Genomic DNA, 11,065 nt, shown 5'->3' with positions numbered 1-11,065 from the left:
TTTTTTTTTGTTGACCAGTCAAAATTTTGTTTTGTATGTCGATATATCATAAATATCATCGATTATATCGGAAATATTGTTAGTATATCGGTCAAAGTCAACAATATTGGTCAAAGTCAACAATTTATATCTGATATATCGTTATATTGGAAATTATGAAATATATCGAAAAAAAACAAATTCAATATTCGATTGAGATATATCGGATATTTTCATCTCGGTATACCCAAAACACGATATATATCGGCGATATCTCATATATTTCAGTGATATTTTGGGCCTTGGTTGATTCTTTCTTTTGTCTTTTTATTTTTTGGTAACACTTGACTGTATTGTTCGTTTGTGTAAAATTTTGTCTTGAGATTTATTTGTGGTTTTGTACTACATGAATTTTATATTTTTAAGGAAATCCAACAATCATACTGAAAAAATAAAATAAATAAACTATCCAAACACGGCGTTTGTACTAAACCCTCCAAAGTTTGAATCATCATAATTAATTCTCTACTCCCAATATTTCATATACAACCAACTCTAGTCTTCGAACCAGTCTTTTTCTTTATCATCACTTTTGAATAAAAAAATGCACACTAAAAAAAAAGGGGGAAAAAAATATATGGTGCTATGGAATGGCACGAATAAAAAGTTAACCATATTTTACTTTGTTTTTCCTTTTAGAATGTGAACCTCACCACATTGTGCTTTAATATACTTTATTCGTTCCCTTAAAAAACAATCTTGTCTAGTATTCTTTAACCTCTTCATATCTTAATTACCTTCTAAAATTAAGGATCTCTATACTAATATGATAGCCGAGATTTCAGGCACCCCCTCCCCACTAGCAACTTAGCAAGTAGTTCCCCTCCCCTATTTACACAATTTAGAAGTGCCTACCTCACTTAAATTATAACAAGTCCCCCCTTTATTTATAATTTAGAATAACCTCTCTTAAGTCATTGAAATTAAATAATTATCTCTATTTTTTTTTTAATTTATAAGACCCCCCCCCCCTCTATTTACTGAAGTTTTATAATTAGCTCCTTTAACCATTTTATACACTTCTTAAATTACAGTTAGAATCCAAAGGAAGCAACCTAACGATCTCGAGGGACGGATTTTTCAAGACCTAAAAAAACGATGCGTACCACAGTTAACTATATATAGGAATGCAGCAAAATGATGCAATATAATGCAAATAGATCTAATAACTAGCCACATTGCCCGCCCTATGGCCGGGCTTGTTAATTTTAGGCATGCTAATTTGACTTGTGATATTTAATATCGAATAAATAAAGAGCAAGCATTTTCTTGTTAGACAACAATTTGTTATGCAAAGCTAACATGCAGCTCTTAAACTTGAACATATATATATATATATATATATATATATATATATATATATATATATATATATATATATATATATATATATATATATATATATATATATATATATATATATATATATATATATATATATATAATCATTCTCTAGGAAATTATAAATACTAACTTATATGTACAATTCAATATATATCGCCACGTTTCCGAGTTACTATCTCCAAAGTTCAAACAATCTAACCATAAGCGAGCACAAATCCGATTCCCTCAATGAAGTCACGGTAAATATTGTTTTCTATTTTACTCTACTAATAGAGAATGTTTATGTCCATCTAGCTCCAGGATTGAGAAGTCCTCGTACATGTATGATTCGTCCTCCACAAATCATTCCTTCCCACCACTTAGTCAAGCTCCAGTAGTATAATTCATCTAAACTTTTTGCCTTATCAAATAAGATTTCAGTCATATCCCCTTCGAAATCATTACTTCCAACAACCGTCAGGATGCTCCTATCGTAAACTTTCATAATCGTCGTCAGATAATGAAATTGTATTGTCCAAACCAAACTCCTATCCATGCTCACATCTCGAAAGTCGTTGGTAATTAGATTGACATGATTCCTGAGACACCTAAAATAAAAAAGAATATTTTTCGTTATTAGATTAATGCTCAAAATACTTAGGATCCTAAACTGAAACTGAGTGGGTAGCTTATGTTCAGTGATAAAGTATTGGGCTTAGTCTTATAGAATGATATGTTTCTCAACTTGGCACCGTCAAAATCATTGGTTAAGCGCTGAAACTTGTTCTTAGGTAGGTTCTAATACTAAAATCAATATCCTCAAATAAGCTTTTCTTTTCATCAAACAACACATACTAAACATTACCTTGAATTCAGCCAACTAGTACCTACTTAGGATTCTACAGGGCAGTTAAGGATCATATTGTCAATATAGAGCTACTGAAACAAACTATGACACAAACCACACACGCCATAAACACTTGGAAGTATTAATCTATCATAATATCCTTTCTTTTCAAGTCAAATAAATGTAAGATATAGCGAGCTCCACTCCAGTAATACAACCCAAACAATGGCAAAAAAGAATAACTCTGAATAACGGTTTTCCCTTGTAGCAAGGAGTGATGCTGGTCTAGCCCTCAAGACACAGACGTATAATACCAACACACTTTCTCTTCTCATTACAAAATGTGATTATGTGATTATGTGATCATGATTAATAACTAATCATGTAATCATACTACAAATGGGACTTTTTATTATATACAGAAAAGGTGTTTAATATAAGTTTCAAGCAAAAACCGTTTTATGTAGTTAAATTAACTTGAAGGATACTCTCAAACCTGCCTAACATCATCCTGGGACATCTGGTGAAGTTGTTCGTATTTACGATCAAGGATAAAAACCACTTCATAATTCATTAAGCATTTGACCTTGAGAAATTATGAAAGAAATATCAAATTGGTAAAATAAAACTCAACTCAAATCAATTCAACATACATATAGAGTTTCTAAATGTCAACTAACCTCAATGTTAGTGCAACTCAAATTCAAGGAACCTCCAAGGCTTGCTTCGCTTGGTCTTAGTTCTTCGAGTGAAAGCCAGAAGCACCTGTCCTCCATAGTCCCTAATAATTCCCCCAACATGCTCATGCTCAGCAGAAAACTCAAATAAAGAAAAAACAAATCATGCATGTCATAAGGGAACTATCAATTCAATCTATATTTGAAACGAATCACTATTAAAAAAGAATATATATATATATGGGAAAATGTATGTGTCACAGTATTGATTTATATCAATAGTGTACAATATAATGTAACTAACAAAATAATAAGTAGGAGTGTAAATGAACTGTACATATCACGTAAACAAAATTGTGATAGTAGTAGTGTAGTAAAATCTACAAAGACGGAGACTGGGACATAGATGTACAAATTAAATAAAAAACAACCAATGAGGTATACATGAATTCAATGAAAGATCGAGTTGTGAGGGCAATGAATAGATGGATTGAGGGAATCTCCACTGATGAAGTTGCAAAGAAGAAGATTTGATCAGCACATTAAACAGAGCAACAACTATCTCATTGAGAATGGAGGCAAAGTGAATTCTACACATCTCTGGCACTCAACTCACACTTTATGAACTCCTATGAATTCCACAATATTTAGTGTTGTGAGAATGTTGCTTTAAAAGTTACCAATTAATTATCCAATATTGGAATCTCTTTCCTCTCGTCACCGTTTAACTGATCCAATACTAAGCCAATCTTGAAATATAAAGACATTCTTAATCAGTACCAAACACCAATATAATTTTCAAGGGGGGGAAAAAAGCAAAGCAATTCAACAGGATTGTTTATGCAAGATAGTATAATTACTAAGAAATTACACAGGATAATAGATTTAAAACTCAATTCTGAAATAATATGAATAGTTAAGATTTTACTTGATTCCCCAATGTTCATCTATAAAACTACGTTTTTTATTACAAAATACCAAAATGAGCACTAAAAACAACTACATAAAAGGCCATTGACATATTCTTTGCAATGCAAACAATGTTGCAGATAAAATCTCAACCTAAAAAGCATTCTTGTACAACTTTAAGCATAAACAAATAATAATAAAGGTGCAAAATGTAGAGTGCGTATCGAGCAAAAATTCACCTTGCCAAAGATAGTTGTTCAGACTGAAGAAACCATGTAAATCTTTTTCTACGCATTCAAGTATTAAAGTATTCAACAACTTGTGTCAATCGTGAGAAATACAGACCCAAAGAATATAGCACATCGAATACAAATCATACTATTTTGCAGAGACATAGAAACTAAAATAACAAATGAATAGATCTAGAAATCAGACCAATTCCAACATAAACATAAATATTTAAATGAAAATAAACCTAACAGTTCCAAAACAAACCAAATAATGACTTCTAATATAAACAACCCTAACAGCTCCAAACCACTTAAGTGCAGCATCACCAAATTTATTATCATGAAGAAAACAATCGTGGCATCTTCTTAAAAGACGAAATTGTCAATAGATGCCAACTTGCAAATGAGAGGCACAAAGTGAGTAAAATCCCTCGTCTCCCACCCAAAATCCATGACTAAAAGTGCAAAAATCATAAGGGATAACTACCGACAAACCCATGCATTTGTATCAGAGGCATACCTATTGAATTTTGTTAAAACTTTCCCTTTTATCATCTTCAAGAAAAACACCACTAAGAACAGCCTCCTTTACCTGGCCTATGAACACATACAGATTAGTTATAAGTAAAAAACTTGAATAACTTATATCATGAATTAATGTGTTCAATTTATTTTGAATAACTCTCTCTCTCTCAGCGGTACAACTTCTATAAATTCTAACTCCTACACCCTTAAATCCATTCCCAGTTAAAAGTGACAATATAATCAACCCCAAGACCTCAGTGGGCTATATCTTATATAAAAGTTAAGATAGGAATAGGTTTAAGAAATAAATCTCTGTGAAGAAAATAGACATGTTTGAGTAAATTGAGCTCCAATGGTCTGTATAGAGAAGAGAGCGAAGAAAGCGAATTTGAGCACTTTGCTGAAGGATCCTCTATCATCATTTGAGATCTCTTCTTCATAAGCTTCCTCTGTTTCACCGACAAAGGAGGGTGATTTGTCTTCCGTAGATTCGGATTGTTGCCAGTATATACTTCTCTCGTCGCATCTTCCGTTTTAGTTCTGCCCCTCTATAAATTCTTATACCTTCATCTAATTCTAGATCATATGTCCAGTTTCGCCTCAATGGCCTGCTAGATTCTTCATGAAACTTAAGTGCATGATCATAATGAGCCCTTGTTTCTTCATTAGACAGTACCTATTCAAAAGAGAGAGAGAATATAATTGTTGCTGAAAAGTTTTTTTTTTTATGAAGATTCAAATTTGAAGGCAATATATTTTCTTTGGAGTTTGAGAAAGGGTTTTAGATTTAGTTTGTTTTCTTTTTTTAGAGAGAGTGGGGTGTTTGACGGGGTTGCGACTTTGTTTTGTATTTTGGGGTTTTTAATTACTAAATTACCCACTCGCAAACAATTCGAATTTGGTCAAATTGGCGTGTATTTGGTTTTTTTAATTTCTAGACGTGTGAAAATACCAAAATGGTTTTTTATAAATTACAAAACATATTAATAATAAGGTTAATTTAGTAATCAAACAATTAATTATTTTAAAAATAGAGACTTTTTAAAAAATATTGCTGATGTGGCTCCCTATGACCATATTGGGAGAAACGGATATTAATATAGGTAGGATATATCATTCAAGTGCTCGACCAAAACCCCTATTATGAGGATTTAAGAGATTTCTTTGAAGTCATAAGTTAGACTGATTACCAGTGTGAAACAATTATTTGAAACAAAAGATACTAAAAAAGAAGTTTAAAACAACTTTAAAAATTAATTAACAACGGTGGTGAACGGCTTTTCGAGTTATATCCCATTATTTATCGGAATTTTCATAAATCGAATATCGGACCATGAAAATTACACCCGTCCGACCAATTTTGGGTAGAAATTTCATAAAAAAAGACACCCCCCTCTATGCTTATGGGCCAAATTGGTTACCCAATCCAATAAATAAAAATAGGTGAACAAACCTGAATAAGCTGCCCGCAAGTGTGAAACCAACCCGAATAAGCGGGCCTAAAAAATGGGGTTCCACAAAAAAAAAAAATCCAAAATGGAGCGCATCAATGATGAAGATCAATAACAATATCACTCTAAGGAATAATAATATCAAGCCTGTCATTTCCCCTAATTACGCTCGACAGGTTAGTCAGTCACTCAGGTTACTCGATTAATTAATTAATCATTTGTTACTGTTATTATTTTGAGATAGTGCTGCTTAGTCATTTTATTTTAACTAGCCATTTGGCCCGGCCTATGGCCGGACTTGCTACATAGATAGCTAATGACTCAAAAGCCTAAAGTCCACTTGAATAAATAATATATGTATATTGATAGCTAATTATTTATTGCATACTTTGTTTGAAGGGTTTATGTTTTTCTATTTTTTTTAAGGGGATTGCAAGTTCTCAAACTTTGATCTAGTAAGTGTAATGCGTACATCTTTTCTGGCTGATGCATCAGCAGTAGCGAAAGACAAATCGATGTCAATTTCAAATCTAGATGAGAGTTCTACCTTAGCTTTCTCAGCTGCTTGAAGAAGTATTTGGACAACTAACTTGCCGATTGTAGCATCAATCAGCACTCCACAAATAAAAATCAATATAATTACACTTCACAGTCAGAGTAGCAATTAAGACTCATTCGAAAAGGTCAAGCCAACATTGCACTTGGTGAGGTCTCGACTGGCAGTATCAAAGGAGACATCAATATATACCAAGCACAAAAACAGTAAAAGTGTAAAACCGTTGCCTTCATTCCAAGGCCTAGACTAAGTTACGACAAATTATGGTAGAAACATGTTTTTTGACGTACCACAACTAATTTAAGTCAATTAATCATAATATCTCAGATAGTTCAATCGATGAGAACTTAACTAAGTACTTGACAATACTATACTAAAAACAAACAATGTATATTTTATCATTAAAGCAAACAATTTAGAACCTAACAATGCAAAGATCTAAGTTTTATAACAATACTACTACTTGATTGAGTATTCAAGAAGAATACATGCCTTAAAAATCATATGCTTATCTTTTTAATGATCCCACAAAAAATACGCTTATCAACTGTCACAGAGATGAGATGGGAAGATGAAGTGTTGTTTGGGTTTTGGAAAGAGGTGCGGTGGGTTTTAGATAGTGTTTTGTTTGCTGTGAATTATCAAATAAATAAATAAATAATAATAATAATAATAATCTCTGTTAGATGTTGTTTACTTTTTTTTTTTGCCGATTCATTGTTTCATTTTTTTTATCCTGATTCTCGTGGATAGTTAAAATTTTATTTCTCCTATTTTCTCGTGACTAATTTTGGGCACTTAAAATTTGCTGACGTGGACAGCCTCAGAGGTCAGGAAAAGGAACTGCTAAAGACTAACTATTTGGCCCAGCCTATGGCCGGACTTGCAATTTTTTAAAATTGACTTTAGGCTAACTATATTTTTCAGTTTATTATTATTATTATTATTATTTTATGATTAAGTAGAAATGGATATTATATTAAACATTAAAAATCATGGATAATATTCCATATATTTATATATATAAAAAAAAAAATATTCCAGATGATATATTGTTGAAAGAGATTATTAAAAACCAATTGTGCGTGGCTAAGAAGTGGAATGAGTAAATGAGTTGTAGGTGGAATTCATGTATCCGCAATCAGAACCTAGGGACAAATAGTATAAAGAAATTGATCAATTTTTTTGTGTATCATAATAAATTACACGATTCCTTCATAAACTAAAATACATGTCAAGTGCATAATTACATTGACTGAGGTTACTCCAAATGGTACACTATTATGCTAATTTTATCTGAACATGAATGACATTTGGTAGGATGGGTTGGAAATTCGACCTGATACTGCCTCGCCAGTGACCTTGAGGGGGAGGGGATGTTATTGCCCTGCTGCTCAAGTCCATACAGAAAGATTTTGGAAGAATAACCACCATTATAATTGTAAGGTGATAAACATATAATCATTCAATTTCAATTTCAAAAGTCATGAAGTTCTCAAGCTATTTAATCGAATGAAGCATTTGGGTGTTTCTCCCCGAGAAAGGTTTACAATGTTTGTCATTTATGCATTAGCAAAAGGTAAGCATGTGAAAGAAGCCTTTGATTTAATGAAGACCATGGAAGAGAAGGGTTTCAAACCAAATGTTGTTACTTACAATTCACTAATCAAGCCTCTTTGTAAGGGTCATCGGGTGAAAGAAGCAAATGTGGTCTTTGATGAGATGTTGCAAAAGGGTTTCTCCCCGACAATTAGGACTTATCATGCTTTTTTTGGCATCCTTAAAACTGGGGAAGAGGTATTTGAGCTCTTGGAAAAGATGAAAAATGCTGGATGCCACCGTGTTAATGATACTTATATCATGTTGATTAGAAAGTTAAATCGGTGGCATCAGATTGAAAATGTTTTCAAGGCGTGGAGTGAGATGAGTGAGAATAGATTGAGCCCGACCCGAGCTCATATATAGTCTTGATACATGGACTCTTTTGAATGGAAAGTTGGAGGAGGCCTGGAAGTATTATGAAGAGATGAAGGAGAAAGGATTTTTGCGGAACCAAAAAACGGAAGAGATGCTTCAAGCTTTTAAGCCTCTGCCGGCGATCACTTTGGAACATTGGATTTCAATAATCAAACGGGTTTGGATTCCTCGAAAAAGAACCCCAAAGTTGTCTTGAACACATCTAGCTATGAAAAGGATTTTCTGAAACTACCTGAAACCAGAAAGGTTACGCAGGAGAAGGGTTTCTCTTTTTGGGAGAAGTAGGATCTAGTAGTATACTGAATGGGACTCCTCACCTAGCCCTTGATATTGACTTCCATAAAGGTTTTAATCCGGTGTGCAAGGTATATAATAAACATCATTTTTGTTATTTATAGATGCTTTTTTTCTAGATATTTCCCAAAACTTGTTATAGTTGTCATTTGCATGAACTCTCCTTGGCAGAGTCAGTTTCAAACAAAGAATGTTTGTTAACAAACTGCCTAATGTTGACAATGAAATAAAGATATGCACAAAAATGTAATGGGTATTAACATCAAGTCATTCTTCAACAGGGTAAAAACCTTAAGCTCTGAGCCATTTGATATCCATCTCAAAGTTTGAATTATATGTTCTATGTAGTCAGTTACTCAGTTGTTCCTAGTTCTTATTGCACCAAACAAAATATCAAATGTTATGTTCTTTGTGACTCAACTTTTTGAAGTGCTGTGTGTAAAGTTGGATTGTTAGGAACTGTTGGTATCAAGTTTCAGTAGTATGCAATGATCACACAATTTCAAAGTAGTGTTAATGCATTTTAAGTTTCTATGACGTCTAGGTTATTTAAGCTATATATATGGTCAAAAAATAAAGGGCAATGTCTCGATTCTGAGTACTGTGCTAAGACAGACCAAGGTTAGTGTTTTGCTTAGAGCAGTTTCAAATGCGCTATCTTGCTGTAAAGATTTACTTAAGGCAAATGGAAGCTCATTATGGATTAATGAGAAGCAACCTGCAAGTAGTGGCCAGTGATTGAGTTAGGAAATTTGATTTTGACCCTATCGAGCATTGCTGGTAGTATAACAGATGATGATGCATTAAATTTTTATTTTTGTGACACTCTTCACAAAACAAAAAATCTTGGCCCATAAATTACCAACTCGTAATTCAAGATCATGCCTGTGGTCTTGTTAAAAGGATTTGCTACCTCTAGAGTAGATGGAACTTAATTAACGCCAACAAAACATAATATTTATGAAACCACTAACCTTGAGTGCCGGATATCCGTAGAGTATTTGTGATTGTCTCCTGAGTGAAGCACTACCAACAACACTCCCAGGTGGAAGCTCTGCTAAAGAAGCTGCACTCAAGGAAATTAATGCATCTCGAACATCCTCCCGAGGGAGGTTGCAAGGCAAAATAGTACCATTTGGTAAATATGTAGGTACATCTTTCATGGAGTGATGAACAGCAATATCAATATCACTATTTAAAAGTGCCTCATCTATTTCTTTCGAAAAAAAATCCTTTACCACCTATATCTACAAGGGGCTGATCTAAGATTTTGTCACCAGTTGTTTCTATTATTACAATATCAATGGCCCCTTCTTCAGCCAATTTTGAATGCAAAGCAATGAGCTTTGCTCGTGTTTCGTAAGCCTGCACAAGTGCAAGTGGGCTGTTCTACATAAGGAACAAAGTGAATTCATCCAAGATGCATATGCAGTGTAAATCAACCAAATGCCCAAAAACAATAAGTAGCTAAAATATTTACAACAATAAGTGTAAATGGACTGACACCAAAAATAATAATTGCTAGGAAAAAATGAGCACATTCAGTAAAAAAGAAAGGAGTTACACCACTACCTGATAAGTAAAATTACTCAGAAAAACATGAAGACAAAGGTGCTACAATAAAATTCTAGAGTGCTAAAACACATCATAACAAAAATGTGTTGTGTATTCGAATTTGCTAGAAACAACTTAATGTACAACCTTTCCGATTCTTGAGCTTATCATTCCACACCAAAATAACTAAACAAAGAAGTCGTTCGAGTAGAACAAATCCATTACTACAATCACCGTCAACCGCAATTGATCTGCCAATCATCCTATTGTATAAAACAACATATTACTTATTTTGAGAGAGAGTATCGTGTCAACGCTGACTGGCTTTCCATCCTCCAGGAGTACCTCAACTACGGTTCCTGACTGATCAGCCTGAAGTAAAAAAGAAACAAAAGGTAGAGTTACACAACAAAGCCTGTGCATGACATGATTTACAAATTTTCAATAGAACCACCACTTGTTAAGCAGGAATTTGTTTGTTTTTCCTGCAAACTTTAATAAAAATTGACCTTGAAGACTCTTAATTAAAATGTATGACGCAAATACTTTAACTGATCAGTATAAGAAAGAAAAAAACGAAGACGGTCATCGTAAATACCTTGCTTTAAGAAGTAAAACGAATCTAGTAAAATTGCTTTGTTGTTCTTATAATATATCCTAAAGTTCAAACCAAATTAAACTTC

Source organism: Coptis chinensis, chromosome 3 (genome assembly GCF_015680905.1).
Source record: "Coptis chinensis isolate HL-2020 chromosome 3, ASM1568090v1, whole genome shotgun sequence".
Lineage (NCBI taxonomy): Eukaryota > Viridiplantae > Streptophyta > Magnoliopsida > Ranunculales > Ranunculaceae > Coptis > Coptis chinensis.
The sequence above is the reverse complement of the archived record's forward strand: the minus strand, read 5'-3'. Positions refer to the sequence as shown.